This window comes from Oryctolagus cuniculus, chromosome 2, assembly GCF_051225735.1.
Source record: "Oryctolagus cuniculus isolate XC-2025 breed Fujian yellow rabbit chromosome 2, ASM5122573v1, whole genome shotgun sequence".
Taxonomy (NCBI): Eukaryota; Metazoa; Chordata; class Mammalia; order Lagomorpha; family Leporidae; genus Oryctolagus; species Oryctolagus cuniculus.
In genome coordinates, this window is record NC_142868.1 from 136,144,682 (window position 1) to 136,170,534 (window position 25,853).

Sequence of the window (25,853 nt, forward strand, 5' to 3'; positions counted from 1 at the left end):
AGCAGATGGAAGACCTCTCTCTCTCTGTCTCTCTGCCTCTCCTTCTCTCTGTGTGTAAATCTGACTTTCAAATAAATAAATAAATTTTTTAAAAAAAATAGAGAATGCTTGAGATTCAATACCAAAATGACCCAATCATCCCTCCAAATTCTAAATCTAGATAAATGTGTGAGTAGGAGGCCCTCTTAAGAAGGCCTCAGTTTCCCATTGGCTTCCCTCTGCCTAGCCATTGACGAAACTCGATTTGAAATAAGATGCCTTTCTTTGCATATTGGTCAGGATGGAGAAGAGGGATGAGGTCAGGGTCAGTGAGAGGGAAGACGCGCAAGCTCCTGCGATGTGACTGGGAGCACAGCCCCCTCGTAACCACTGGCAGGCCTGCCTGCCGCCGACTGTTAAGAACACGCACCACTGGCTCCCCAACCCCCACTTCTCAGAGTTCACCCTGAGTGGCGTAAGCACAGTGGGCAGAGATCAGAGTGAAAAGGAATTATTTATTGCATGACTATTTAAAATATCAGAAGTTGGAGAACACGTAGATGTCCTAAAATAGATCTGATTGACTAAATTATGATACAAAGGTATAATAACAGCTTGAAGTCTGATGTAGATACTCCTATTTTCCTGAACATGAGTTCATGAAGTAGAAAGTTTCAGATTCTCATTACACGGTAGGTGTTGCGGCACAGCATGCCAAGCCACCGCTGGTATTGCCTGCACCCCATTTTGGAGGGCCTACTTTCAAGTCCTGGCGGCTCCTCCCTTCTGATTCAGCTTCCTATTAATTAGCCCGGGAAGCAGTAGGTGGTGGCCAGGTACTTGGGTTCCTGCCATCCATGTAGGAGGCCTGGATGGAATTCCTGGCTCTGGCTCCAGCCTGGGCCAGCCGCACCATTATGGCCATTTGGGGAGTGAATCAGTAGATGGACGTTCTCTCTCTCTCTCTCTCTCTTTCTGTCTCTTTCCCTTGTTCTATTACTCTGTCTTTCAAGTAAATAAATCTTTTAAAAATTTACATTACAAATAGTTTCTACTTTTATAATATCTATAAATTCCTTTATCTTAGAAAAATGCACAATTCCTTTCTTCTCTGTGGTTTAACTTTTTGTTGGTTTCTGTTACTCATGGACAATTATGGTCTGAAAATGCTAAGTGAAAAATTCCAGAAATAAACAACTAATAAGTTTTAACTAACTTTTATTACAGTATATTGTTATAGTTATTCTATTTCATTATTATTGTGGTTGTTAATAACTTACTTTGCCTAATTTATAAAATAAACTTTAACATCAGTATGTACGTATAGGAAATCACATAGCATATGTTATTACAAATGTATACATATATAATATGTTATAATAGCACAGTGCCTGTCCAGAATTATCCACAGACATTTGCAAAATATCTTGAAACATATCCCAGCAGATAAGGCAGGTCTATTGGATACACATACGTACACATACACACACACACACACACACTGCATAGAAAATAGTCTAAAAGGAAATTATGAATTCTTAAGATAGGTGGTTGTATTTTAAGTGAGTTTAAATTTTAAAAAGTTTTAAACCTTTGTCCTATGTTCACGTGCAAAATGGAAACAAAACTAGCACAGAGCCAAACTACACTTCTCCTTTTGAGGGTCACACTCTCCTTGCTGCTCTAAATATTGGAAGGGAAGAAAAAAATTATTGTTTGCAGATGATATTACTGTTTACCTAAGGAAACCAAAGCAAATCAATTAGAGAAGTATTAGAACCAGTTAGAATGGCTGGCAGTGGCTGGTTGAAAGATAGGTATACAGATTCCCCAAAGAGTTTTACACACCAAAAATAACAAACAGGACGCACAGTGAAGAAAAATACATCCCCAGTAGCATAAAAAAAAACCAAAACCACGGCATACCTAGTGCAATGGGGTCTATGTGAACACACAGACCCCTACCTACATGTAACCCTCACACATGCACACGTGTGCTGCCTACATGCGCCCTTCCCACACATAGCCATTCCAAGAAAGAACTGGGGCAGGAGATTTGAATCAGTAGACATCTATGGTCTGGGATGGGATGTCAGACTATTGGGAAGATACTCTGAAACAACTGGCTTTAATAAATGTAACACACCCCAGTCAAAACCTCAGTGTGATTTTGGGGGTGGGTGGGTAGAGCACTTAGCAAATTCACTTCAAAATTATCCCGAAAAAAACAGGCTTAGGAGCCTGTCCAAAGAAAAGGGAACAGACAGTGGCTCATACGCTCAGGTCTTAGCATCTACTCCACAAATATAATAGTCAAAGTGAGTCCAGAACAGACTAGAAAGCTCCGAAACCAACCCACTTACATGTTAGAATTCTGTAAATATGTCAAAAAATTATTTAAAACCAGTAGAAAAAAAAGATTTTCAAACCTTGGATTGGGGCTGGCGCCATGGCTCAATAGGCTAATCCTCCGCCTGTGGCGCCTGCACCCCAGGTTCTAGTCCCGGTTGGGGCGCCGGATTCTGTCCCGGTTGCCCCTCTTCCAGGCCAGCTCTCTGCTGTGGCCAGGGAGTGCAGTGGAGGATGGCCCAAGTGCTTGGGCCCTGCACCCCATGGGAGACCAGGAGAAGCACCTGGCTCCTGGCTTCGGATCAGCGTGGTGCGCCGGCCAGCGGCCATTGGAGGGTGAACCAACGGAAAAAAAAGGAAGACCTTTTTCTCTCTCTCTCTCACTGTCTAACTCTGCCTGTAAAAAACAAACAAACAAAACCTTGCATTGGGAGACCGGTGAAGTGAGATCCCTGTCTCACAAGGCACCTGCAATCACGTGAAATAATTAAGAGTAAAGTTAGAAATCCTAGATGATCCAGAGCAAAATCTCCATGTTCATCTCATCTCAGGATTGTTTAAAAGCACAAATCCACAAAGAAAAACTGGCAGCTTTCACATACAAGAGAACACATTAGCACAGTAACCCAAGTCACCGTTTCCACGGGCACGCCCCTCAGGAGCCAGGAACTGGGGAGGAGCAAGTTCGGCGGGGTGCTCCTGGCCACAGCACCTGCGAAAGGGGGAGGGGGCGCAGGGTGGAGCAGCGAGGGCTGGGCTGTGCTGCCTGTCCCCCCACAGGGAGCTGAGCCTGGATGGCCTGGAGGGCGGCTCCAAGGTGGGGGTGGCACCTGGCCTCTGCATTCTTGGGTGATCCTGGATTGGATATGGGCTCTCCCAGGAACACGGCTTTGTGGTGGTTTTAAAACATGTTCAGGGGCCAGTGCCGTGGCATGGTTGGTAAAGCCGCCGCCTGTGTGCTGGCATCCCAATATGGGCGCTGGTTCGAGTCCTGGCTGCTCCTCTTCCAATCCAGCTCTCTGCTATGGCCTGGGAAAGCAGTAGAAGATGGCACAAGTCCTTGGGGCCCTGCACCCATGTGGAAGACCTGGAAGAAGCTCCTGGCTCCTGGCTTCAGATCGGCCCAGCTCTGGCTATTGAGGTCATTTGGGAAGTGAACCAGCAGATGGAAGTTCTCTCTCTCTCTCTCTGCCTCTCTGTAACTCTGGCTTTCAAATAAATAAATAAATATTAAAAAAAAAAACTATGTTCATGAATTTTTCAACTCTTCCCTAAAAACATGGAGCCCAATTCCCCTCCCTTTGCATAAGGGCCAGAGTTAGTGAGTGACTGCTCAGCATTGACCTGCAAGACCAGGGTCCTGAAGACATGGCAGTTTCTCCTTGGACTTCTCTGTCTCTCGAAACTTTTATTTATTTGAAAGAGAGAGAGAGTGATCCTCCATCTGCTGTTTCACTCCCCAAATGCCTGCAGCAGCCAGGGCTGAGCCAAGCTGAAGCCAGGAGCCTGGAACTCACTCAGGGCCTCGCGTGGGGGTGGCAGGGACCCAAGTACTTGAACCATCACGTGCTGCTTCCCAGGCTGCACATTAGCAGGAAGCTGGAGTGGGGAGCAGAGACTTGAACCCGGGCACCCACACGTGGGCCATGACATTACCCACTACACCAGACACCCAGCCCCGGGCTTCCTTCTTGAGGGATGGGAAGTTACCTCTCAATGTGTGGATGCTCCAGCAGAACCCAAGCCCCCTGCCTGCAGCTGCTGCAGTGGGTCACCTGTCAAAGCCAGTCCTGGCCCAGGCAAGTCCTCAGACCCCTGCCGCCGGGGCTGGCACCTTGACTGCAACCTCATGAAACCAGCCCCTGAGCTGCTCCAAGCTCCCAGCCCACAGAAGCTGCGAGACAGTGAATGCTATTTGGCTATCGTTTGTTACGCAGCACCAGGTAACCATTACAAGGCATCAGCGTGGGCGAGGGGGCTCTGGGGGCTGCCAGGGGAGGCCGTCTTGCAGGCAGCACTTGCTGCCACTGGGCGGTTACGGCCTGCAGTCCTGCACTGCAAAGAAAACGCGCACGTGTCAGAGCTGTTTGCATGATCCAAATTTCAAGTCCTGGGGCCGCCAGGCATGGTGATGGTTCCAGTTTACAAATTCAGGGAGCAAAGGGAATCAAACCCAGGGACCCCTGGTTCTTTTGAACCCCAGCTCCGTGGCCCGAGTCACTTCATGTCACATGTGGCACAGTTCAGACCCAAGAACCACATTTACAGCATGCAGGGCGCCACAGGGACCTCTCTGAAGGTGCAGAGCACGGTGTGCAGGGACCGCATCCAGGGCCGGTTCACGCTTTTGTTCATCCACACCCCCTCCCCGCCCTTCTCCCGGAAGCCCCCCAGCTCCACGCTCTTCTCCCTCTGCCAGGCCGCTCAGCTTGCCCCGGCTCTGTCTCATCTCAGAAGCTGAAATGCCCCAATCCTGGAAGCTCCACAGACCGGACAGCTGCCGGGTGCAAGCTCCCCAGTCCCCCGGGGCCGCCGGCTCCCACGGCAAGTGAACAAGTGGCCTGCAAGGGGGCAGGGCCTCACTCCGGGGTGACAGCAACTGCTGCGGAGATTCCCTCCTCTCAGCCTCCCAACAACCTGATGCAGGGAGAACTACCACCTGTGTGTGTAGAAGTGAGGCCCAGAGAGGTCAGGTGACTCACCTGAGGCCACCCAGCTCATGAGTGATGGAAGCAGGGTTTGAACCCAACATGGCCTCTCCATCACTGTGCAATATCTTCTCCTAAATGTATTTACTGCTAAGGAAATATGTCTCAGCTGCAAGAATAAGGATCTTGTAAAAACTGCACTAGAGAGAGATGCAAATGTGAGAGTGCTTTAATCAATCGGTAAGAAAAGCTCAACCACTCCAACAGAAAGCAGCAGCAGCGGCACTCGGGAAGCGGTGACGCCTCCACTCGGGACCTTGTACGCCAGATCACAGTGCCTGGCTGTCAGTCCCGGCTCTGCTCTTCATTTTACCTCACTGCGCATGTGCAGCCCGGGAGGCAGCAGGTGATGGCTCAAGCATGTGGGTCCCTCTCACCCCTGTGGGAGACCAGCATGAAGTTCCTGGCTCCTGACTTTGGCCTGGAGCTGTTGTGCCCTGGGGCGTTGTGGGTATGGGGAGAATAAACCAGCAGATGGGAGATCAAATAGACAAATAGATACAAATCCTGAGAAACACTAAGTGACATAAACAAGCAATTGGCAAAGGAAACCTTGCAGTGAGTGACACAGGGGTTCTCTGAGAACAAAGCCGCAGCACACAGAGGAGGTCCAGGAGAGTCATTTAAGCCACAGGGCGGTGATGCGGCAGCCATTGTGTGCTTTAAGCCCAGAGCTGTCCAGGGTCCATGATGAATGCTGGACCATTCAGAGCCAGGTGGCCCAAATAGTGAGGGCAGCCCTCTGAGGGCTATGAGAGACCCAGGAGCCCCCTTCTGCCCAGAGAGAGGCCATGGAGTATTAACCCGCTGGGGGACAGGTGGGAATGGACCAACTGCTCAGACGGACCCCAGCAACTCACAGAGCACGCGGCACTCAGGGTGCTGGGGGCTCAGCCCATACCTGCACTGTGAGGTCCCCGCCCCCTGGGGGTAGCCTGCTCAGCCTGCATCATAGCTCTGCCTTCTAGCAGCTGTGTGACCGTGGCCAAGCCACTTCCCTCTCTGTGCCTGTTTCTACAGGGGGTAAATTGTGCTGATAACCATAACGTCTACCTTGGGTTGATTCCAATGAAACATTTGAAAGGGTTCCCAGCCCATCCCCAGCCCTCAGAACTGTTCGTTAGTGTCTGAGGTTTCATCGTGGGCTTCTTTCATCCTCAAGAACAAGAAACAGAGACAGAGAGTCTGGTTCCTGCGTCCGGCAGCCACTGGCCCAAGGCCCGGCTCTCAGTTGAGGAGCAGAGCTCCACTTAGCCACAATGAAAATACAGCAACGCCTGCGTCCCCAAGTACTCTGAAGGTCCGATGGCATCAGCCAGCTTTGCCACCTGGAGCCCGGCAGGGGGTCCCCGGCGCTCTCAGCAGACATTACCATTCCCCCCTCCCCTTCGGGGTTGCCCGAGCTTTTGCCTCATCTCAGAAACCACTGTCAGGGCCAGTGCTGTGGCACAGCAAGTTAACACCCTGGCCTGAAGTGCCGGCATCCCATATGGGCACCAGTTCGAGACCCGGCTGCTCTACTTCCGATCCAGCTCTCTGCTATGGCCTGGGAAAGCAGTGGAAAATGGCCCAAATCCTTGGGCCCCTGCACCCTTGTGGGAGACCCGGATGAAGCTCCTGGCTCCTGGCTTCAGATTGGCGCAGCTCTGGCCATTGCAGCCATCTGGGAAGTGAACCAGTGGATGGAAGACCTCTCTCTCTTTCTCTCTCTCTTTCTCTCTCTCTCTCTCTCTCTCTCTCTCTCTCTCTCTGCCTCTCCTCTCTCTGTGTAACTCTGACTTTCAAATAAATAAATAAATCTTTTAAAAAAAGAAAGAAACGGATGTCTTTCTCTCGGCGTCCAGTCCCAAGCAGTTCCCCTAAGCACTGCTGGCTGCGACACAGGATCCAGGGATGTGCTCCCTGTGGGTCTCCCTCGGACGCTGCAGCCCAGACAGTGGAGGGGAAGGGGGAGCTATTTCAACCCCCCCACTTCACAGGAAAGACAGCTGAGACCCGAGACCCAGAGAGGGAAACTGGCCAGGCCGAAGCCACATGACAGGGCACAGACCTGAACGCAGGCCTTGGCTCCCCCAGGCCAGGGCTCCCCTTCCTGGGGACCTTGGGCATGCTCCTGGCTCACCAGCTCTCACCAGCATCCCCTGAGCTTGTGCAGGGGAGGCAGCTCTTGAACACAGCCCAAGGGTTTAACTACAGTGCAGGGAACACGGGGAGGGCAAGGTGGGACCCCTGAGCCAGGCGGCAGGGCAGGGCCGTGGACAGCATCCAGGTTCAAACCCTGCAAACAGCACACCTGCAAGGCACCTAGTGGTCACCGTCAGCCACCCTGGCAGGAAGGGCTAACACCAGGCCTGGTGCCCTTTAAGGAGGCCTGGGGCTGCAGGAGACCCAGCCTACACATGCTTGGACACTCCCCTCTTGCCAGGCCTGGCTGCATCTACACTCCAGCCCTGATTAGTGATTCAAACCCAAACACAGCATCAGAACTGGGAATTCAGAATATACCCGGATGTTTGAGACAAGTGGCTCCTACTTTCTTGGAGTCCATCCTTTCTTCTCTCCTCCCACCTCCATTTTCTCTTGTCTTGCTTAGCCTTCCAGGGGCTGATGCTGCGGAAGCGTGCACCAGGGGCAGCCATCAGCCTGTGGCCTGCCTGCTCCCCACCCCCCCAGCTGCTGTGCCTCCGCCCGTGCCTGGGGGCCTTTGCCCCCTTCACTCTCTGCTTAGAGCCTGCCTGCCTCAGATGCAGCTCAAGTCCTGCTCCGTCCCCGAGTGGCCTTCACACGCTCCCCGACCTTGGCCACGGCTGAGTGCGCCCTCAGCTCACCATTCCTGTGGTGCTGTGTGACTGCACCAGGTGATCCCTCACTCCCCTTACTGCTTTCAGGTGTGCGGCTGGGGCGGGGGGGCAGGGCAGGTGAACGCCCTGGAGATGTGGGGTGGATAACAGCCTCCTCTCCTCACTCTGTTGTCTCCAGTGCAGCTGAACACATGGCTCGGAGACAAGAGGGATGTGACATGAATGCGCCCAAGGCCATGGCCTCGCGGTCTCCGGAGAGAGCCTGGATGCCCTGTGCACCTCTGGAAGCCAGGGCCAGGAACTGCCTCCTGCCATTGTGGGCCTCTCTTCCCTCCTGCCCCAGGACGTGCGGAAAGGCTGCCGGGTCCCCAAGGCGTCCCTTGGTCAGTCCCTGGCTGACCAGAGGTGGCCCCAGATAGGGGACCAGTGTCGCAGGCAGAGGGCTCAGGAGGAGAGTGAACAAGAGGCCATGCGGCCAGGCCCTGGCTACCAGCTGAGTCAGGGCCAAACTGGGAGGAAGACAGACCGCGCTCTCCGCCTCTCTGGAGAACAGGAGCTGAGGACACGCAGCCGAATGCCAGAGTGAAACAGTAGTGGAGGAGGAGCCTGGTGGGCTTTGAGAGGAGGTGGCGGCCCCCACCGCACCTGCACGGACTGCAGGGTTGCACTGAGGCTCCAGAGTACCTGTCCGGGTGAGAGCATCAAGGCCAGGGCAGGGCCTGGGCCCTCCTGCTGCCACCTGGGGCTCTGCGTGGGAGGCAAGTTCAGGGAGGCGAGCTGCCATCCCCACACTAGAACCGGAACGGAGCAGGCCGCGGCTCCCTTCTTCCTGGTGTGCCCCGTGCATGGCGCCCCCTGGCGGGTGTGCAGTGGGTGCTCAGCTGGGGCTGGGGCCCTGGAGGGGGACCACGATGAGAGCACAGCATTCCTGCGTGCTGCGTTGCCAGGACCCTGCCTGCCCTGGGCGGCAGCCAGTGTTCTTGGTTGCATGGAGCTGGGCTTGCGGATGACCCTGGGAGTCCTCCCTCCCATGAGGGGGCAGCATGCTGGGAGCCAGGCTGATGGCTGGGAGACACCCCCCAAACCCCCGACCCCTGCTCCTCTGCACACCTGCCTCCTCCTAGGCTTAATGAGAAAAGTGCCCCAACACAGACGATGGAACCACAACCACACCTTGAACCTGAATTCTGACGGACTCTCGCTGACCCCAGGCTGACCCCCGGCCCTACCTCAGGCTGGTGGCCGGGGGCTGGCTTGGCCTAAGGAGCACTGCCTGGGTATCCATTCGTTTCAGTCTGCACCACCCAGCAAGGTGAGTCCTCTGTCACCCGAGGTGCAGGGAAGGGAGTCACTGCCTCGGAGCCCACAGTGAGCAGAGGCAGGGCTGGGCTGCAGCCCAGAGGCTGGGACTTCCTGTCCCACTTCCTGTCCCCGTGCAGAGCTGACCTGACCTCCTCTTCCTGGCTGGGTGACATCAGGCTCACACTTGTCACCCCAGAGATGGTACCAGGGATTTGGTACTGGCTGAGCCCCGGAACCTCGGACCGCCACGGTGGCCTGGGGGCCAGCCAGTGAGGGAGGCCCAGCGTCAGAGGGGCCAGAGCCACAGCAGTCTCTGTGCCGGCAGTGTCGGTGCTGGCCGAGCAGCCTGGCCGCAGGGCAGGGAAGGTACTGGAGGGATGCCGAATTGCAATGGCCTTGAGTGCCTCTACTCCCCTCCACAAAGAGGCCTCAGACATGGAAGACATCAGTGTCTCGTGAAAATGGAATACTTTTAGGGCAGGCATGTCACCTAGCGGCTGGGACACCTGCATCCCATATCCGAGTGCCTGGGTTCAAGTCCCAGCTCTGGCTCCTGCATCCAGCTTCCTGCCAGTGTGCATCCTGGGGGCAGCAGGTGATGGCTTCAGTAGTTGGGTTCCTACCAGCTACGAGGGGGGCCAGGGTTGGATTCCAGGCTCCTGGCTTTGGCCTGAACCAGCCCCAGCTGTTGTGGGCATTTGGGGAGTGAGCCAGTAGATGGAAGATCTCTCTCTCTCTCTCTTTTTCTCTGCCTCTCAAATAAATAAAATTAATGAATGAAAAATATTTTAGTGAGAGATTCTAAATTATTATTATTTTCATTTTTAAAGATTTATTTTATTTACTTGAAAAACAGAGTTACAGAGAAAGGTAGAGACAGAGAGAGAGAGAGAGAGATCTTCCATCTGCTGGTTCACTCCCCAGATGGCTGCAACGGCCGGAGCTGCACCGATCCAAAGCCAGGAGCCAGGAGCTTCCTCTGGGTCCCCCACATGGGTACAGGGGCCCAAGGACTTGGGCCATCTTCTACTGCTTTCCCAGGTCACGGCAGAGAGCTGGATTGGAAGAGGAGCAGTGGGGACTAGAACCGGCGGCCATATGGGATGCCGGTGCTTCAGGCCAGGGCTTTAACCTTCTGTGCCACAGCGCCAGCCCCCTAAATTATTATTAAAAATTTTAGTGACACCTCCATGAAAGCACAGAGGAAAAATCGGAGAAGAGAGGAGAAGAGCAAAGGAGGTCAGGATAGGGAGAGACAGGAGAGGGGGAGAGGAGAGGTAGAGCCTTCCTCGACCCCAGACAGTCTTGCTTTTGTAGGTCCCAGTCGAGTCTATAAAAGAATTAAAATGCACCCACACCCCACATTAAATAGAATTATTTTGCTGTAAAATACTTGGAAAGAATTTTTATAATTTTGCTTTTGAAATTGTTTGGCTTAAGTTTACTCACGTAGTTTACAATCGGCCCCGACTTTCCAGCCGTCCTGGGAGTCGGGGAGCTGCAGGAGGACAGGGAACTCTCAGGTACAAATTGCTTTCGAATGGGAGGCAATTTCCACGAGCACCAAACTGAACGATTAATGAAGTTTGTATGCATTCGTTAAATGTTTATTATTTCCAGAGTTGCTCGCTGGTGTTTGGGAGCAAATTCATTTTCCCCAGGTCACCATATTCTGGAGGATAAAGAGCTCCCCGGCCTTGAACATGGAAGGGTTTGCAAGAACGCAGCCCTGGGAGGGGTGAGCGGAGACGGGACTGCCACGTGGGGGGCGCACCTCGCCTGCAGGCCAGGCCACTCTCCCCTGGACGGTCCTTCCTCCAGCTGCCCTGCCCAGGGCCCACCCACTGGATCCGGATAAGGCGGGGTTCCAGGGGAAGGGACTGTTCCAGGTGGGCCGCCAGCCCGGGGGTCTGGGAGGGAGGCCTGGCAAACCTGGGTCAACCTGTCACCCCCAGTGGCGGGCCTGGGGTTGGAGAGCATCACCCCAGGCCAGGGGACGGCTGCAGCGTCCTGGGGCCCAGCCACAGGCATCTGCATTTTGTAACAGGGATTCATGGGAACCAGGCCTGGGGGGCCCTCCCTGGACTCTGCTTTCAGTCACAACAGGGCTTTTATGATCTGAGAGGTGAGCTGGGGAACAGCCACGGGCTATTGAAGCTGGATATGAACACACTGAACGAAAACGCAGACCCCACGGTGGTGTTTGGAGTTCTATTTTTTAAAAAACAGAAAAAAGAAACCTCTAAGTGCACTTCAGGTAAGGGTGCTGGCACTGGGTAGCCTTGGGAGGGGGCAGCGGGTGCAGGGTCCCAAGGCCCGCAGCAGCTTCCAGGAGGCCCAGTGCAGACAGAAGCTCTCTGGAGCCTGTCCCTGGTGCTCAGGGCTGGGGCTGGCAGCCCTGCTGCATGCTGGTCAGCGGGGTGCAGGCCTGTCCCTGACACCCACGTGTTGCACGGGGTGGCTGGCGCTTGCTCCCTGGCGGAGGGCGGTGGGGACAGGGTGGGGGAGACACATGAGCAAATGAGGTGTCGTGATAGATGGGGGTTCTTCCGCACATCAGGATGATGGATGGGCTGCAGGGCGTGGGCCTGACCACAGGCTGGGGGGCCGTGCTGGGAGCGTTGCGGCGCCCCCTCACGCTGGGACTTCGTGCTAACCTGTGGGGGAGATGGATTGCAGGCTGAATGAATGGCCCATTGATGCAAACTTCCGAACAACCCCAGCCCTGAGGAGGAGGGCTGCATATGGTCAGCTGTTCTGGGAGGCCTTGGAATACAGTGAGTGAGACCTTGACCTTGACCTTGTATTTCCTCAGTTTCTCTGAAGCCCTCTGCTCCTTCAAGCTCCCCGCACAGGTGCTGTCCTCACTGCCCCCTCCAGCCAGGTGTTCAGTTAAGGTGCTGCCACAAATCGACCCGTCAGTGTCACAGGCTTCGCTCAGTGTGGTTTCTCTCTCACTTGTATGGCAAACTTATGGCCTGTGATGTTCCTCCACGTGGGGATGGCCGAACGCTGGCTTCTGTCCTGCTGCCCATCTGCCCGCAGGGTCTCAGAGGCCTCTCCACAAAGCCAGGGGATGGGCGGAGTGGGGAGAGTGCACCCCGCCTCTTGAAACCCCTTGGCTGGGACATGAATCCACATAACTTTGGTGAGAATTAGGCGCACGGCACGCATTGGATGAAAGGGGTGGGGACAGTGTTTCCCTGGGCAGTTGAGTTCCAGCAAACAGTCCCTGCTCTACAGAGGGGGCCAGTGGAGAACAGGCCTCTCACCAGCCACCTCACAGGGCCTTCATCCCTGCCATCCTCCTCCCTCTGCAGAGCGCAGACACACACTTTGTGCACCAATACCCTCGGCACTTCGTGTGTTTTAAATCGTGGGGTCCTCATAGCCACCCTGTGGGTAGATGTCGCTCTGTCTCACTGGTTCTAAGATGTACACATCCCCCCTTACACAGTCAGGGGTGTCTTGTTACTGCTGTGAGCCAGGCACAATCACAGCGCTTGTGTGGAAAGCCTAACTCTGACACTTTCTGGAACGATCAAGAAGCTCCAGCATATACACATTTGGAAACTGAAACCCAGTGAAATTAACAAGTTGCCCCAAACACACAGCCCATGAGGGGTGGGTCTGAGCTCTGAAGCCTGGGTATCCTTCTCCATCCTGTCCCCAACGGGCTGCAGGACTTGTTCTGGGAACCCAACCACGTTGGCCAACTCTCCTCTCCCAGCCCCTCCCTGGGGGCTCAGACAGCTCCTGGCCTTGTAGAGGGTGCGCGGTAATATTTCTCCGAGTCCAAGTTCAGGGATCCCACACTGGAAGAAGCCAGCTCCTGGCTGGAGTGATGGAACTCTAGTCACAAGGACATCGACTGGAGCCAGGACACTCCTACATGCTTGCCTGGCTGATAGTTTAATCTCTTGAAAAGCAACAAGTGGGACTGACAGGATACCCTGAATTCTGATCCACTAAGAGGCATGTGGTGGTAAAAGGAAAGCGATAGGGCCTGGAGAGGAAGGACTTTGTCATCCTGGCACTCGCACCACCGCAGGAAGGGAGCAGTGACAAAGCCGGCTGGGCCGAGTTGACCTTGAAGAAGCAGACTGTTCTCAAAGGGAGAAAATTATTATGGCTCAACAAGACGACTCAGAAGAAATCTGTGGCCCTTGAAAAACTCAAGGAAAGCAAAACCTACCCCACCTCCACCAAACAACACCCAGGAGAGGTTTGGAGGGGTCCAGGGGTCCAGGGTCTCTAACAGCCTGGCATGGGCTGCATTTCAGGCTCAGGGACAAATGGCCAATGGAACCCCTTAGATGAGAGGAGACAGATGGGAAAGAGATGGATGGCTCCCAATTTCCAAGATGGGTTTGGGAAGCTGGAGATAGGGGAGTCCACCCGCAGCAATAGGATGGAGCAGGTGTTTGTCACGCAAGCCATCAGCGGAGCCGGGTCTGCACAGCACATCACTCCCTCAGCGCCCTGGCTCCCGTCCAGGCCTTGCTGCACCAGCAGCGCTGCCCTGGCCAACATGTCCAGGACCTCTGTGCGCGTGTGGCCAAGAGGGCCCCAGGGAGTGTGGGAGGGCTGATTTCTCATGGGGTACACCTCTGTCCAGTGTGAAGCAGAGGCTGAATACCCACCCCACCACACGCCCCTGCCGCCCAGTGTCCCCCACAGAAGCCAGCCCTGAAGTGCATTTCATGGGACTTCCTGAGCAGTCCTATGGAACCCTGAAACCAGCCGTCCCATCATGGAGGTCTGCTCCGGCCCCTCCCCTCTCCATTTCATTCCTAGTCTCTCTCTCCATTTCTCCCTCTCTCCCCCACCCCTCTCTCCCCCAGGACCCCACTCCTCAATAAAATGCCCTCAGCGAGCCTTTGTCTCTGAAGTTGCTCTCTGTAGTGACAGAGTTCACGGACAGGCTAAATCAACGGTAACCCTGTCCCCACCTCGACATCCACAACACTGGGATCCCCTTAGGCACACACACTATTTTTCATCTTTACCCTCATGGGGTGCACATCGTCTTACAGCTGGCTGTTTTTTTAAAAAAGATTTATTTATTTATTTGAAAGGCAGAGTTACAGAGAGTAGAGGGAGAGAGAGAGAGAGGTCTTCCATCCACTAGTTTACTCCCCAGATGGTTGCAAGAGCCAGAGTTGCGCCAAGGGGTCTCCTACATGGGTGCAGAGGCCCAAGCACTTGGGCCATCTTCTACTGCTTTCCCAGGCCATAGCAGAGAGCTGGATTGGAAGTGGAGCAGCCAGGACTCGACCCAGCGCCCATGTGGGATGCTGGCACTGCAGGCAGTGGCTTTACCCGCTATGCCACAGCACTGGCCCCAAGCTGGCTTCTTTGAGTTCACATCACATCTAAGCTTTTGCCTGTATTCCTTGTAAATTACTGTCACGATGGTAAAGACGTACTGCACCGATCCCACCATTTCCTCACCCTGGTTCCTAGATGAATGCAGTTGACCCTCTTGTGGGGTCACTCGCTGTAACGATTTGATCCTTGATACATATTGATGAAATAAAGAGGTATCTTTGACGAGACAGTAAGAGCATGAAGATCTTTAGGTATTGCTTTGCAAAGAGTAAATGTGAAGATTACACCCACAAAGTTTGTGGAAAATAGAATTAGAAGATGTTGATTTGGTGCAAAAAGTTTGAAACCCACAGGCAGTTCTTTCATATGCTGGGTTTGCCGTGAACATTTTAGGATCCCTCGTGTTCCCCATGGAGCTCATTGCCCTTTCTCATGTTCCAGATTGCCTCTACTCCGCTGTTTCGAATTGGGACAGTGTCTGGTCATAGTTTGTGGACAAAGTGGATGAGAGCACAGACAGACTCCTAGATCACAGCATTATCATTCCTCATTCGTGTTGATTAAAGGGTTGGGCCACAGGCAGGGAGGTCTCCAGCGGCCGGCCCCGGCCAGCACTCGTGTCCCGAGCATGCCCAAAGCTGCCCAGCCCCTCTCTGCACCGCGGTGGATGAAGCAACTGGAAAAGGGATGAATAACACATTGGATTCAAAGCCCGAAGATCTCAACAGATCTTGTGAAGTGGAAGGATGGACTATAACTCAGCAGGATGCAGTGTTACATAAGGCGTTTCGTTTAAAAAATCAACTGCATATGGGCAGGATGGGGAAGCCTTGCCTTACTTAATAGCTGCTCATGTGAAACAGACCCAGAGACTACAGCTGACCTCAAGCTGAATAGGAATCGTCTGTGTGGCGTGGCTGCCAAGGAGACTAATACAATCTTGGGCCACGTTAAGAGAAGTCGAACACTGAGACCCGGGGAGGGGCGTTCCCACCAGGCTCTGATGAAGCAGACCACACTGGGAACATCGGGTCTCGTTCTCCACGTTGGTTTCTCGGTGGAACACTGACAAATTCCTTCCCTCGTAAAGCGCTTACTGAATGCCTGCTCTATGCCCAGCTCTGGGCTGGACGTGGAAGAGGCGGATGGATGAGACTGCCTCCTGCCACTCTGAGCCCAGGGCCTAGTGGAAACAAAAGTGGGGGATTTCACCTAGTGGGTAATAATTTACGAAGCAATATGGACAGAGCACAGTGTATTCTATCAACGGTGCTTAGGATCCATCAAATGTTCTCATGCAGCCCACATATACCACACACACACACTCGCACACACACTCACACACACACACTCTCACACACATACACACTCAGGCCGTCTTTATTTGAGCCGGAGGGTTAGCCCCGTCTCCTCCTCGCTTCCCCTCCCATCTCCTGTGACTTTGCTCCTGGGTTCCCTTCACCCAGCCCGGGGTCGTCTCGCCTGGCTTTGAGCTGAAGCATTCCTCGGATCCCAGTATGTGTTTGCCCTAGGGGGCATCCTTCTGGCATCACTGAGGCTAGAAAGCCAAAATGACCTCCCCCTAACTTCCCAAAAGCCACGACGCTGGGTGCAAATCAGGTTTTGTCCAACTGGGTGTGGCTGCGGAAGGTGAATTGCAGCAAGAGCCACCTCCCACCGCTCTGCCCTCGCTTTGGGTGAGCCATGCATATCCAGCTGTCCCTGTCAGGATGAGCTACGCTATGCTGAGTACCAAGCAGTCCCCACGTTACATGAGTGACTGTAGCCCAGGTTGGCAGAGAAAGCATTATGTGGGGGCACTGGGGTCGTGGTGATAAGGAAAAGAGAGCATACAGAACATGACGGGGAATACTTAAAGCTGCCACTTGAGAGTGACCTGCAACTCGCTGAGTCACATGGTCACTTACCTGGTGGGGGGTGGGGGTGAGAAGCTCATCCTCCCGCGGGCCCAGGCTCCAGTGAGCTCGAATGCAGGGCCCAGCTGTGGGGTGTGGGGCACTTCCTGGTCCCGATCCCACAGCAGCTTCCTGAACTCTCACCCATCACTATGCAGACATACAAGCTCTCCTGGCCACATCTAGAAAACGTTTCTCAGATCAGCCAGGGCTGGCGCTGTGGTGCAGTAGGTTAATCCACTGCCTATGTGCCGGCATCCCATATGGGCACTGGTTCCAGTCCCAGCTACTCCTCTTCCAATCCAGCTCTCTGCTATGGCCTGGGAAAGCAGTAGAAGATGCCCCAATACTTTGGGCCCCTGCACCCGTATGGGAGACCTGGGAGAAGCTCCTGGATTCAGACTGGCCCAGCTCCAGCCATTGCGGCCATCTGGGGAGTGAACCTATGGATGGAAGACCTCTTTCTCTCTCTCTCCCCTCTCACTGTCTGTAACTCTGCCTTTCAAATAAATAAATAAATAAATAAAATATTTTAAAAACAAAGGGCACTTGGCTAATCATCTGCCTGGGGTGATGGCACCCCAGGTTCTAGTCCCGGTCGGGGCGCCAGATTTTGTCTGGTTGCTCTTCTTCCAGTCCAGCTCTCTGCTGTGGCCCGAGAGTGCAGTGGAGGATGGCCCAAGTGCTTGGGCCCTGCACCCGCATGGGAGACCAGGAGGAAGCACCTGGCTCCTGGCTTTAGATTGGTGCAGCGCGCCAGCTGTAGTGGCCATGCAGGGGGTGAACCAACAGAGGGAAGACCTTTCTCTCTGTCTCACTGTCAAAAAAAACAAACAAAACAAAACAAAAGAAAAAAACAAAGGCCAGCCTCCATCCCACGCCTCCGGCCCCTCTGGTGATTCTGTAATCGCCTCACTGCCCGTGTGCAGCCCCTCGCTGCTTCTGTGTGCTTTTTCCTGCAGTGCAGTCTTGACTGACACGTGCTCCCTGCAGGCCCCACCCCTGACCCCACTCAGCCCTCACACAAGCCTGCGACATCAGTGGGGCAGCCACACTAGGCCCCCTGCTTACTGAGCACAGCAGCAAAGCCCACAGGATTCCAATGAGCTCCCCAAGTGCACGGGGTCAGAATGCGGCAGCGCGGGGTCACGAGCCCAGTTGCCCTAACGGCCTGTAACTGTCTCACTCCGCCCAACTACAAACAGCGTTCAGAGAGGGCCTTGCAAGCAGGAGAACCGGGCGGGGGGACGCCGGGCGCATCTCATGAGGAAGATGGTGATTTGGGAGGACGGCAGACACAGTATCTACAGGGGCAGATTGTACCCCGCTCCCCAAGTGGCCAGAGCAGTATTTCTGCTCCCACGTGCTCTCCCTGAGCCTTGTCATCCCCGCCACCCCCTGGAAGTGGCATCCATTTCCTCTCCCCTTGAACGCGGGCAGGCCTTGGTGCCACCCTGGGGAGAGGCGGGGATGGCTGTGTGACTGTGGGGCTGCTGCCTGGATCTCCCGGATGCTCCCTGTCAGCCTCCAGCAGCGCACGGTGAGGCAGCCGCACGCGCAGAGAGGCCGCAGATCCAGGCAAGTTCCCAGCGTGCAGACTCAGCCAGGAGCCCAGCCAGCAGCCAGCGCCAGCCATCAAACACGTGAGTGAGGTGACCTTCGCTGAGTCTGGCCCTGCCTTCTGACTCTGCCCAGCTGAGGGTGGGGCAGAGACGAACTCTCCCTGCTGCCTTCTGCCAAAAGTTCAGATTCAGGAGGAAAGTAAATGTCGTATTTGCTTTCAGCCAGTAAGTACGGTTGCACAGTGCTAGGTAACAGGACGGGCACCCACAAGCCGGAGGGACTCACTTGATTCTACAGAACTGTGCGCTCACTGTGTTATGCCTTTTCCAAGCTGCTGGAAGCCCAGAAGTGACAGAGACACTGTCCCTCACCTCAAACAGCTCATGGTCTTGTAGGGGACACTTCCTCTTGACTGGACAATGAGGTCATACAGTCTGCTGAAGGCCAAAAACAGAGCGACAGGTGCAATGCAGAAGCAAAGCTCACCTGGCTCTGGTTGGTCACTGCAGGGTCGCAAAATGACACCTGGTGCAGGTCTTGTGGGGTGGACAGGAGTCCACGAGGAGGGAGTTCTAGCAGGGGGGCAGCCAGGGCAGGAGCATGGAGATGTTTGTGCGGGTGGCACGGCCAGGGCAGCGAGGGAGATGGCAGAGCGCAGGGGGAGGAACTGGAGTCGGGAAAACCAGCAGGAGAGGCTCACAGGCGTCCTGAAGCACCTGTGAGGACGGGCACAGCGGTGACCGGCACGAGCGCCTGGGCTGCTGTGAGAGTCTGGCTGGAGGAGGCGTGGGAGAAGGCCGTAGTTAGAGGCCTGCGGAGGCTCATTTGCGGGGGTGAGGCACTCCGGGGAAGAGTGGTTTGGATGGAGCTGATGAGGTGCTTTTTCGTTGTGAGCTGTGTTTTACCTGCAGGTAACAGCACACCTGACTTCAGAGGCTTAGAGCAAGGGCACACATTATCCACGCAGTGAGAACCCCAAAGGTCCCACGCTTGGCACTGGTGCGATCCGCACCATCTGTGTAATCAGTGGTGCAATATTCTTGCGTGTCTTCAGTCTGCCAGCTTCAGCACAGTGAGTTTATTCCCCAACAGCCACAAAAACGGCTGCTGGAGCGCCAGACACCACCTCTAGAAACTCACTTTTGGCCAGAGGTGAGCAGAGTTTTCATTCTATTTCAATAGATAAGAAAATGTTCGCAGAAGGCCTTAGGTCCACTGATCAGGATGAGGTCACATACTCATGTCCTAGCTGCGAAGGAGCCTGGGGGAACACCTGTGTGGGCTTCAGAGCCCTTGGGTGGGAGGGGGACAAGAGAAACAAGGGCAGTGAGGGAAGAATGGCTACTGGGGATCCATGTCTTTTATCTACTGGTTTACTCCTCAAATGGCCATGATGGCCAGAGCTGGGCCAGGCGAATGCCAGCAGCCTGAAACTCCATCTGGGTTTCTCATGTGGGCAGCAGTGGCCCAAGCACTTAGGTCATTTTCCACTGCTCTCCCACGTGCCTTAGCAGAGAGCTGAATCAGAAGTGGAGCAGCAGGCCAGCACTGTGGCATAGCTGGTAAAGCTGCCGCCTGCAGTGCCAGCATCTCAATTGGGCATTGGTTCAAGTCTCGGCTGCTCCACTTCTGATCCAGCTCTCTGTTATGGCCTGGGAAAGCAGTAGAAAATGGCCCAAGTCCTTGGGCTCCTGCACCCACGTGAGAGACCTGGAGGAAGCTCCTGGCTCCTGGCTTCAGATTGGCACGGCTCCAGCCATTGTGGCCAACTGGGGAGTGAACCAGCGGATGGAAGACCTCTCTCTCTCTCTCTCTCTCTGCCTCCCTTTCTCTCTCTGTGTAACTCTGACTTTCAAATAAATAAATAAATCTTAAAAGAAAAAGATGGAAAAAGTGTTCTTCCTTAAAAAAGAAGTGCAGCAGCTAAGATTCAACCCAGCACTCCAATATGGGATGCTGGCATTGCAAACAGCATCTGTGCCACAATGCCAGCCCCTAAGCTGGAGACTTTAAAGGTAATGCAGCTGCGTGTGTTTGTCCAATATTTGTTGACTGCTGTGTGAAACATTTTGCATAATTATCCCACTGATCTGCCTGGTGCCCCACGGGAATTTGAATCCCAGGCAACTGGAGGCTGGTTGTATGGCTCTCGGAGGCCGTGTGGTTTGGCTTTGTTCCCCTGTGCAGTGGGTGGAAAAGGTCTTCAAGGACCCCAGTGGTCCCCCTGCTCTCTCCCTAGCTGACCTGGGAGGGTCTGAACAGCTGTTCTCTTGTGCCTTTGTCCTGGGCTTGACCAAGTAAAGCCCAATTTACTGAAATCTGGAGGCAGGAAAAGTGGAACCCCCGAACCAGGATGAGCAGCTTGCGGGGAACAGCTCAATCCCAGATATGTGTGGGGAGACCTGAAGGCCAGATCCAAAGAACTGTGCTTTCTGGGGACCCGGGGATCACAGAGACAGCTGTGTGCCAGCCAAGGGGGAGCGAGGGCGGAGGAGAAGAGTGAGCTGAGGTGCCCTCCTGCCTGGGGACAAGCGGAGTTGAGGCTGGACTTCTCATGGGTGTCTCTGTGCCCCAGTGGCTAATAAGGGGGGGCTTTCTGCCTGGCCTGCTGCTCAGGGGGATTAGAGGACCCAGGAAAGGGCTCTCACTGATTTTCCCAAGTGATCCCGGGGGTGGTGACGACACAGTGCTGGGTAGGGAAGTCGCCGGACTCTGTAACAGCCGCGGACTGGTTTGAACTTGGCCTCGAAGTTCTCCAAGCTTAACTGAGGCTCAGCTCTAGGTGCACTCCGGGTGAAGGAGCCCAGCTTAGAGGCCCATTGTGGAGCCAGGGCCCCCGAGGGCATTCGTAGTGAGCACGCTTTCCCTAGGGGCTGGGGAGATGATGCAGGGCCCAGCACTGACTGCTTAGATGGGGCAGAGGCAGAGGTGGGACCCAGTGCTCACTGCACAGCTGGGGCAGAGGTGGGGCCCAGCGCTCACTGCACAGCTGGGGCAGAGGTGGGGCCCAGCACTCACTGCACAGCTGGGGCAAAGGTGGGGCCCAGCGCTCACTGCACAGCTGGGGCAGAGGTGGGTCCCAGCGCTCACTGCACAGCTGGGGCAGAGGCAGAGGTGCCCGCCAGCATCCCACCTGAGCCTCCACACCTCCCGGCTCCAGGAGGACCACAAGGCTAGTTCTGACCAAGGCCCTGGCAACCATCTCATCACCCACCCCAGTGAATGAGAAGTCTTCCAGGAAATGACAGGGCCCCAGTTCAAAGCAGCCTGGAACAAGGGTGGGAGACAGTTTCCCCAAGGAGTTCAGCCGATGGCTTTGAGTAAGCCTTTGTGGTCTGGGGTTTGGGACTGTAGCCTAACTGCCCTTATCTTTATGAACACACAGGCACCCAACACCTGTTCACTCAAGTGAAACCAATGGCTGACGGCGTAGATGACCTTGGTCCAGTCTCTGCACCGCTGGGCCCAGGTTTCTCCATCTGAAGATGGGAGTGGTCACACCTGCTCCACAGGATGTCGCAAAGACTGAAAGTGCAGTGCTTGGTGATTCCAGGATACACGCTAGGTGCTCCCTTCTTGGTCACTTCATCCCTGATCCATGAATGAGGCACAAAGGGGGCAGCGGCCCGGTGTCATTCGGGACACAGTGAGATGGGAATACTCATTTCCTTCCAGGCGGGAATGGCGCCCCTGAGAAGCAGTGAACGTGGGGCTGGAACTGCAGCCTCCTTTCTGATTGGTGAGTTCTGAGAGTGGGGAGGAGACCAAGCCTGCCCATCCTGCTTTGGCAGGGCTCTACAAGCCTCTGTCTCTGCATCTCAGAAATGGGTAGAAATCCAAAGGTCTTCATATGTGGGAGCCACTCTGCTCCTTTGCCCTCCCACCTCCCCCAGGCCTCCTTCGGGAGAGCAGCCAGGCTCCACGCCATCCCAGGCTCCACATCACGCTGGAAATCCGTCCCAAGAGGCCAGGGAGGGTCCAGGTCAGTTCTTCCAGACCCGGCCCGTCCTCTCACTGATGTTGCTCAGGAAATCTCGGACTGATGCCACCATGGTCTCCACGCGTCCAGCTCTGGGCACAGGGACCCAGCAGAGGCGGGAGGCAGCCAGGGCTGCCGGATCATTCCCTGGCAGAAGGGGTGATTGTGGGGTTTGCTGACCTCACAGAGGGTGGGCTGTGAGCTGCATAGAGGCGAGGGGCCCTGCGGTGCCGCTGAGGACTGAGGCCAGCCCCCCAGCCCGCCCCCACAGTCCAGGGCATCTGAGAGATTCTGGAATAAGACAGATGTTTTATAAGCTCCCTCCACAGCCCTGACTTTCTAGGTGGCCCTGGACAAATCAGCTAGGACCTGTGTTTTTAGCGGGGGGAAATGGAGAAGCCACCTGTTTGCCACGGGGCGGTCGACTGCAGGCCCGTGAGATACCTGGCACCAGGCGGCTGCCCAGGGGCCTCTGGCAGTAGACAACACCCACGGTCCTGGGGGCGGGGGTGGGACGAGCAAGAGGGGCAGGAAGGGCTGAGCCACAGGCCGTGTGCGCAGTGGGACAGTGGGGCAGGTGGCAGGCCGGGGGTGGGGGTGCGGGGAGAGAGGACTGCTGGCTGCTTTGGCACCGGGCATCCCTTCTTCACATCCCACTTGGCCTTGGACAGCAAGCAGCCGGCCGCACGCCGGCCTCCCGCCCCAGCTGTTCCTTGTGCTCCGGATAAATTGTTTCCGCCTGAGCTGCCTCCTCCGCCCCTGGCTGGACAGTAAACACGAGCCCTATCTGTCTCTAGCACGGCCCTGGCTGCCCGCCGGCCACAGCTCACCCTCCTCCAGCCTGGCCTGGCCAGATGTGCCTGTGGCTCTTACAGCTGTTTCCTTGACCCCTGAGTCAAAGCTCTCTCTGTCAAGGGATTACCCCAGCCCTCCCTCCCCCTTCTACTCAAACCACCCCAGCCCCCACCTGCCTCTCAGCACAACATGGGGAGGGGCCTGGGATTTCACTGCCCCTCTTCTCCCCTCCCCTTCCTGTGGCAGCCCCCGTGGTCTCCAGTCTTTGGCATTTGTGAGCTGTCCATGCATCTTCATCGCCCTGATGCCTGTTTCCCACTTCCAGGGGCTTCATCACTCCCACCAAGGGCCCTGGGTCTGCGTGTGCTCCAGGTCCTCCTGGCTGCGCACACGATCTGAGAAGCCCACCCCAACGAGCCAGGCTCACTGCCTCCCCATCCCAGGCTCTGTGGTCCTTCTATGGTCCCATGGGACCTCATTCTCTCCAGGAGGGGCTCAGCTCCATCCAAGCTCCTGGAGGGGTGGGGGCCCCACAGTCATCCCCTAGAGAGAGGAGAGCTTCTGCTGCCCCCTGAGGGAGGTCCTGGTGTTGGTGTGGACAGAGCAGGATGTTTCGTTGGCTTGTGTGAGAGTGGGGGGTGCTGGTCCAGCCCCTCTGGGTCTCCACGTTCTCACCTTAGCGTCAGGCTACTGCAAGGATGCACACATCATTCAGGTGACCCAATGAGACCCCAGTAGACCAGCAGATACAGATCTCTCTCTCTCTCTCTCTCTCTCTCTCTCACACACACACACACACACACACACACACCAGCACACGAAGGGACAAGGAATGCATCGTCCCCCCTGCCTCCCATAATAGCAGCATTTTCAAGAGCCTTTTACCATCATGTGGCACAATGTTAAAGACCCCTTGGGGAACACTGAGAAGAGAAAGTTCCCCCGTCGGACTCCAGTGGGACCTGCGTGTCAGCCTGTGCCGGGACAGAACCTTCCTCCTGGCAGTAGAGGGCTCAGGCTCTAACCCAGGCCCGCATCGAGGCTCCCTGGCCCGGGCTTCAGCTGCCCCCAGCAGATGCCGGCCGGCTCTGGCCCCGCACCAGGCGCTCCAGACCGAGCGCACCTTTGCTAGCTGCAGCCCTTGTGCTGCGCCTTCTCTCTGGTCCAGGTCTTTCCACAGCCCACTGCTTCTCCACTCCCTGCAAGTCCCAGCCCCTGAGTGGGCTGCACAGAGGCAGGAAGCTGATTAGAGAAAAGGCTGGCTGGAGAAAGGGGCTTGGAAATCACTGCTGCCCCAAGCCTTTATTTTTTTTTTAAGATTTATTTATTTATTTGAAAGGCTGAGTTACAGAGAGGGAGAGGCAGAGAGAGAATCTTCCATCTGCTGGTTCACTCCCCAAATGACTGCAGTGGCCAGAGCTGGGCCAATCCGAAGCTCCTTCCTGGTCTCCCACGCGGGTGGCAGGAGCCCAAGCACTTGGACCATCTTCTACTGCTTTCCCAGGCCACAGGAGAGAGCCGGTGGGGAGCAGAGCAGCCAGGACACCTGCTATGGGATGCAGCTCTACCTACTATGCCACAGTGCCAGCCCCTGCCCCAGGGCCATTTCACAGAGGAACGTAAGAGGGCCCAGAGGTAGGAGCCAGTAAGTGAGCAGCTGAGACTTTCCGAGCTGAGCATTCGCACCAACTGCTCAGTCCTCACGGCACCCACCCTGTGAGAAGGACTATTAGTTGTCCTGTTTTATTATTTAACACGTGTTTATTTATTTATTTTATTTGAAAGGCAGACACAGAGAGAGAGAGAAAGAGAGGAGAGAGAGAGATAGAAGAGGGTTCATTCTTCCATCCACTGGTTCACTCCCCAAATGCGCACAATGGTTGTGACTGGGCCCGACAAAAACCAGGAGCCTAGAACTCAATCCGGGTCTCCCACACGGGTGGCACGGGCCCAGGTATTTGCTCCATCACCTGCTGCTTCCCAGGATGTGAATCAGCAGGAAGCTGGAATCAGGAGTGGAGCTGGGACTAAGCCCAGGCACTCTGAGACGGGGTGTGGGTGTCCCAGGCAGCAGCATAATAGCTACACCAAATGTACATGCTTCATTATCCCCATTTCATAGAAAAGAAAACTGAGTTTTGATGAGGCTGAATGACTTGCTCCAGAACAGCCAGCAACTGAGCGTCAGAACCTAGATTCTGACCCAGGCTAATCTGACATCCAAGTCTAACACATTAAGCCACTGGTTGTAAACCTCCACTGTAGAAAGCAGTTTGTCCAAAAATCACACAACCAATTCGGGGTGCAGCTGGTCTCAGAGCCCAGTTACTCTCACATGCTGCCCAACTCGCAAGCCAGGGCCTTGGGGAGCAATTTCCGGGAGAGGCGCAGGGCCAGCCCGGGCCTGAAGGCCACCTGCTGCCCGGGCCCTGGTCCCTTCTCTGACTGCAGCCCTGCCCTGGTCTAGGAGAAAGCCTGAGCTCCACCTCGTGACTCGCCCAAAGCCACAGATGAGCTGGGGGCAGGGCCGACCTCAGAGTCCAGCCCCTCTCCACCCCAGCTCCATCCACTGACCCCTGCCCTGCTGGGCTGTGTGAGCGCCGAGGGTATTTTGGTGGTCAGGACTTGGTGACAAGTCCCAACAAGTCCTCTCTGAGGTTAAGATTAGCACAGGGACCTCAGCCGTGACTCACAGAGGTGGCTGGGGTCAGGCCTCCCTGGCTCCCATCCTCTCTCCTCTGATTCACCAGTGGAAAAAACTTGGTCCCAGACCTTCCCCTGGCTGCCAGCCTTCTCCCTCCTCTAACCAACTGGGCACCACGGAGCAGGGATGGGGCTTGCCCATTCCTCAGCCTCAGAGCGCGGGCTCCCCACCATAGTGGGAAAATGGGGGGGACTCGGGGGCTGCCCTCTGTGGGCCCAACTGCTGCTCTTCAAACCTTCTCCTGCTCCATCCATGCTCCTGGTCTCCCCCAACACCCAGCCAAGGGGCGGAGGTCCCCCTTCTCTGCTTCAGAGAGTAGCGCTGGGTCAGGAGGGGGCCCTGGTGCAGCCAGGATCTGTCTGCACCCTGCTGAGACTTCTCAGGCTCCTCGGGACTTGGGGGTGTGATGGCCTCATTTGATGTGTA

General features: G+C 55.3%; 1 pseudogene; it reads right to left on the bottom strand.

The window, feature by feature from the left end:
- LOC108176412 (large ribosomal subunit protein eL31-like) overlaps window positions 1–22,001 on the bottom strand; it is a 34,216-nt pseudogene extending 12,215 nt beyond the window's left edge.
- Between the last annotated feature and the right edge of the window lie 3,852 nt (window positions 22,002–25,853).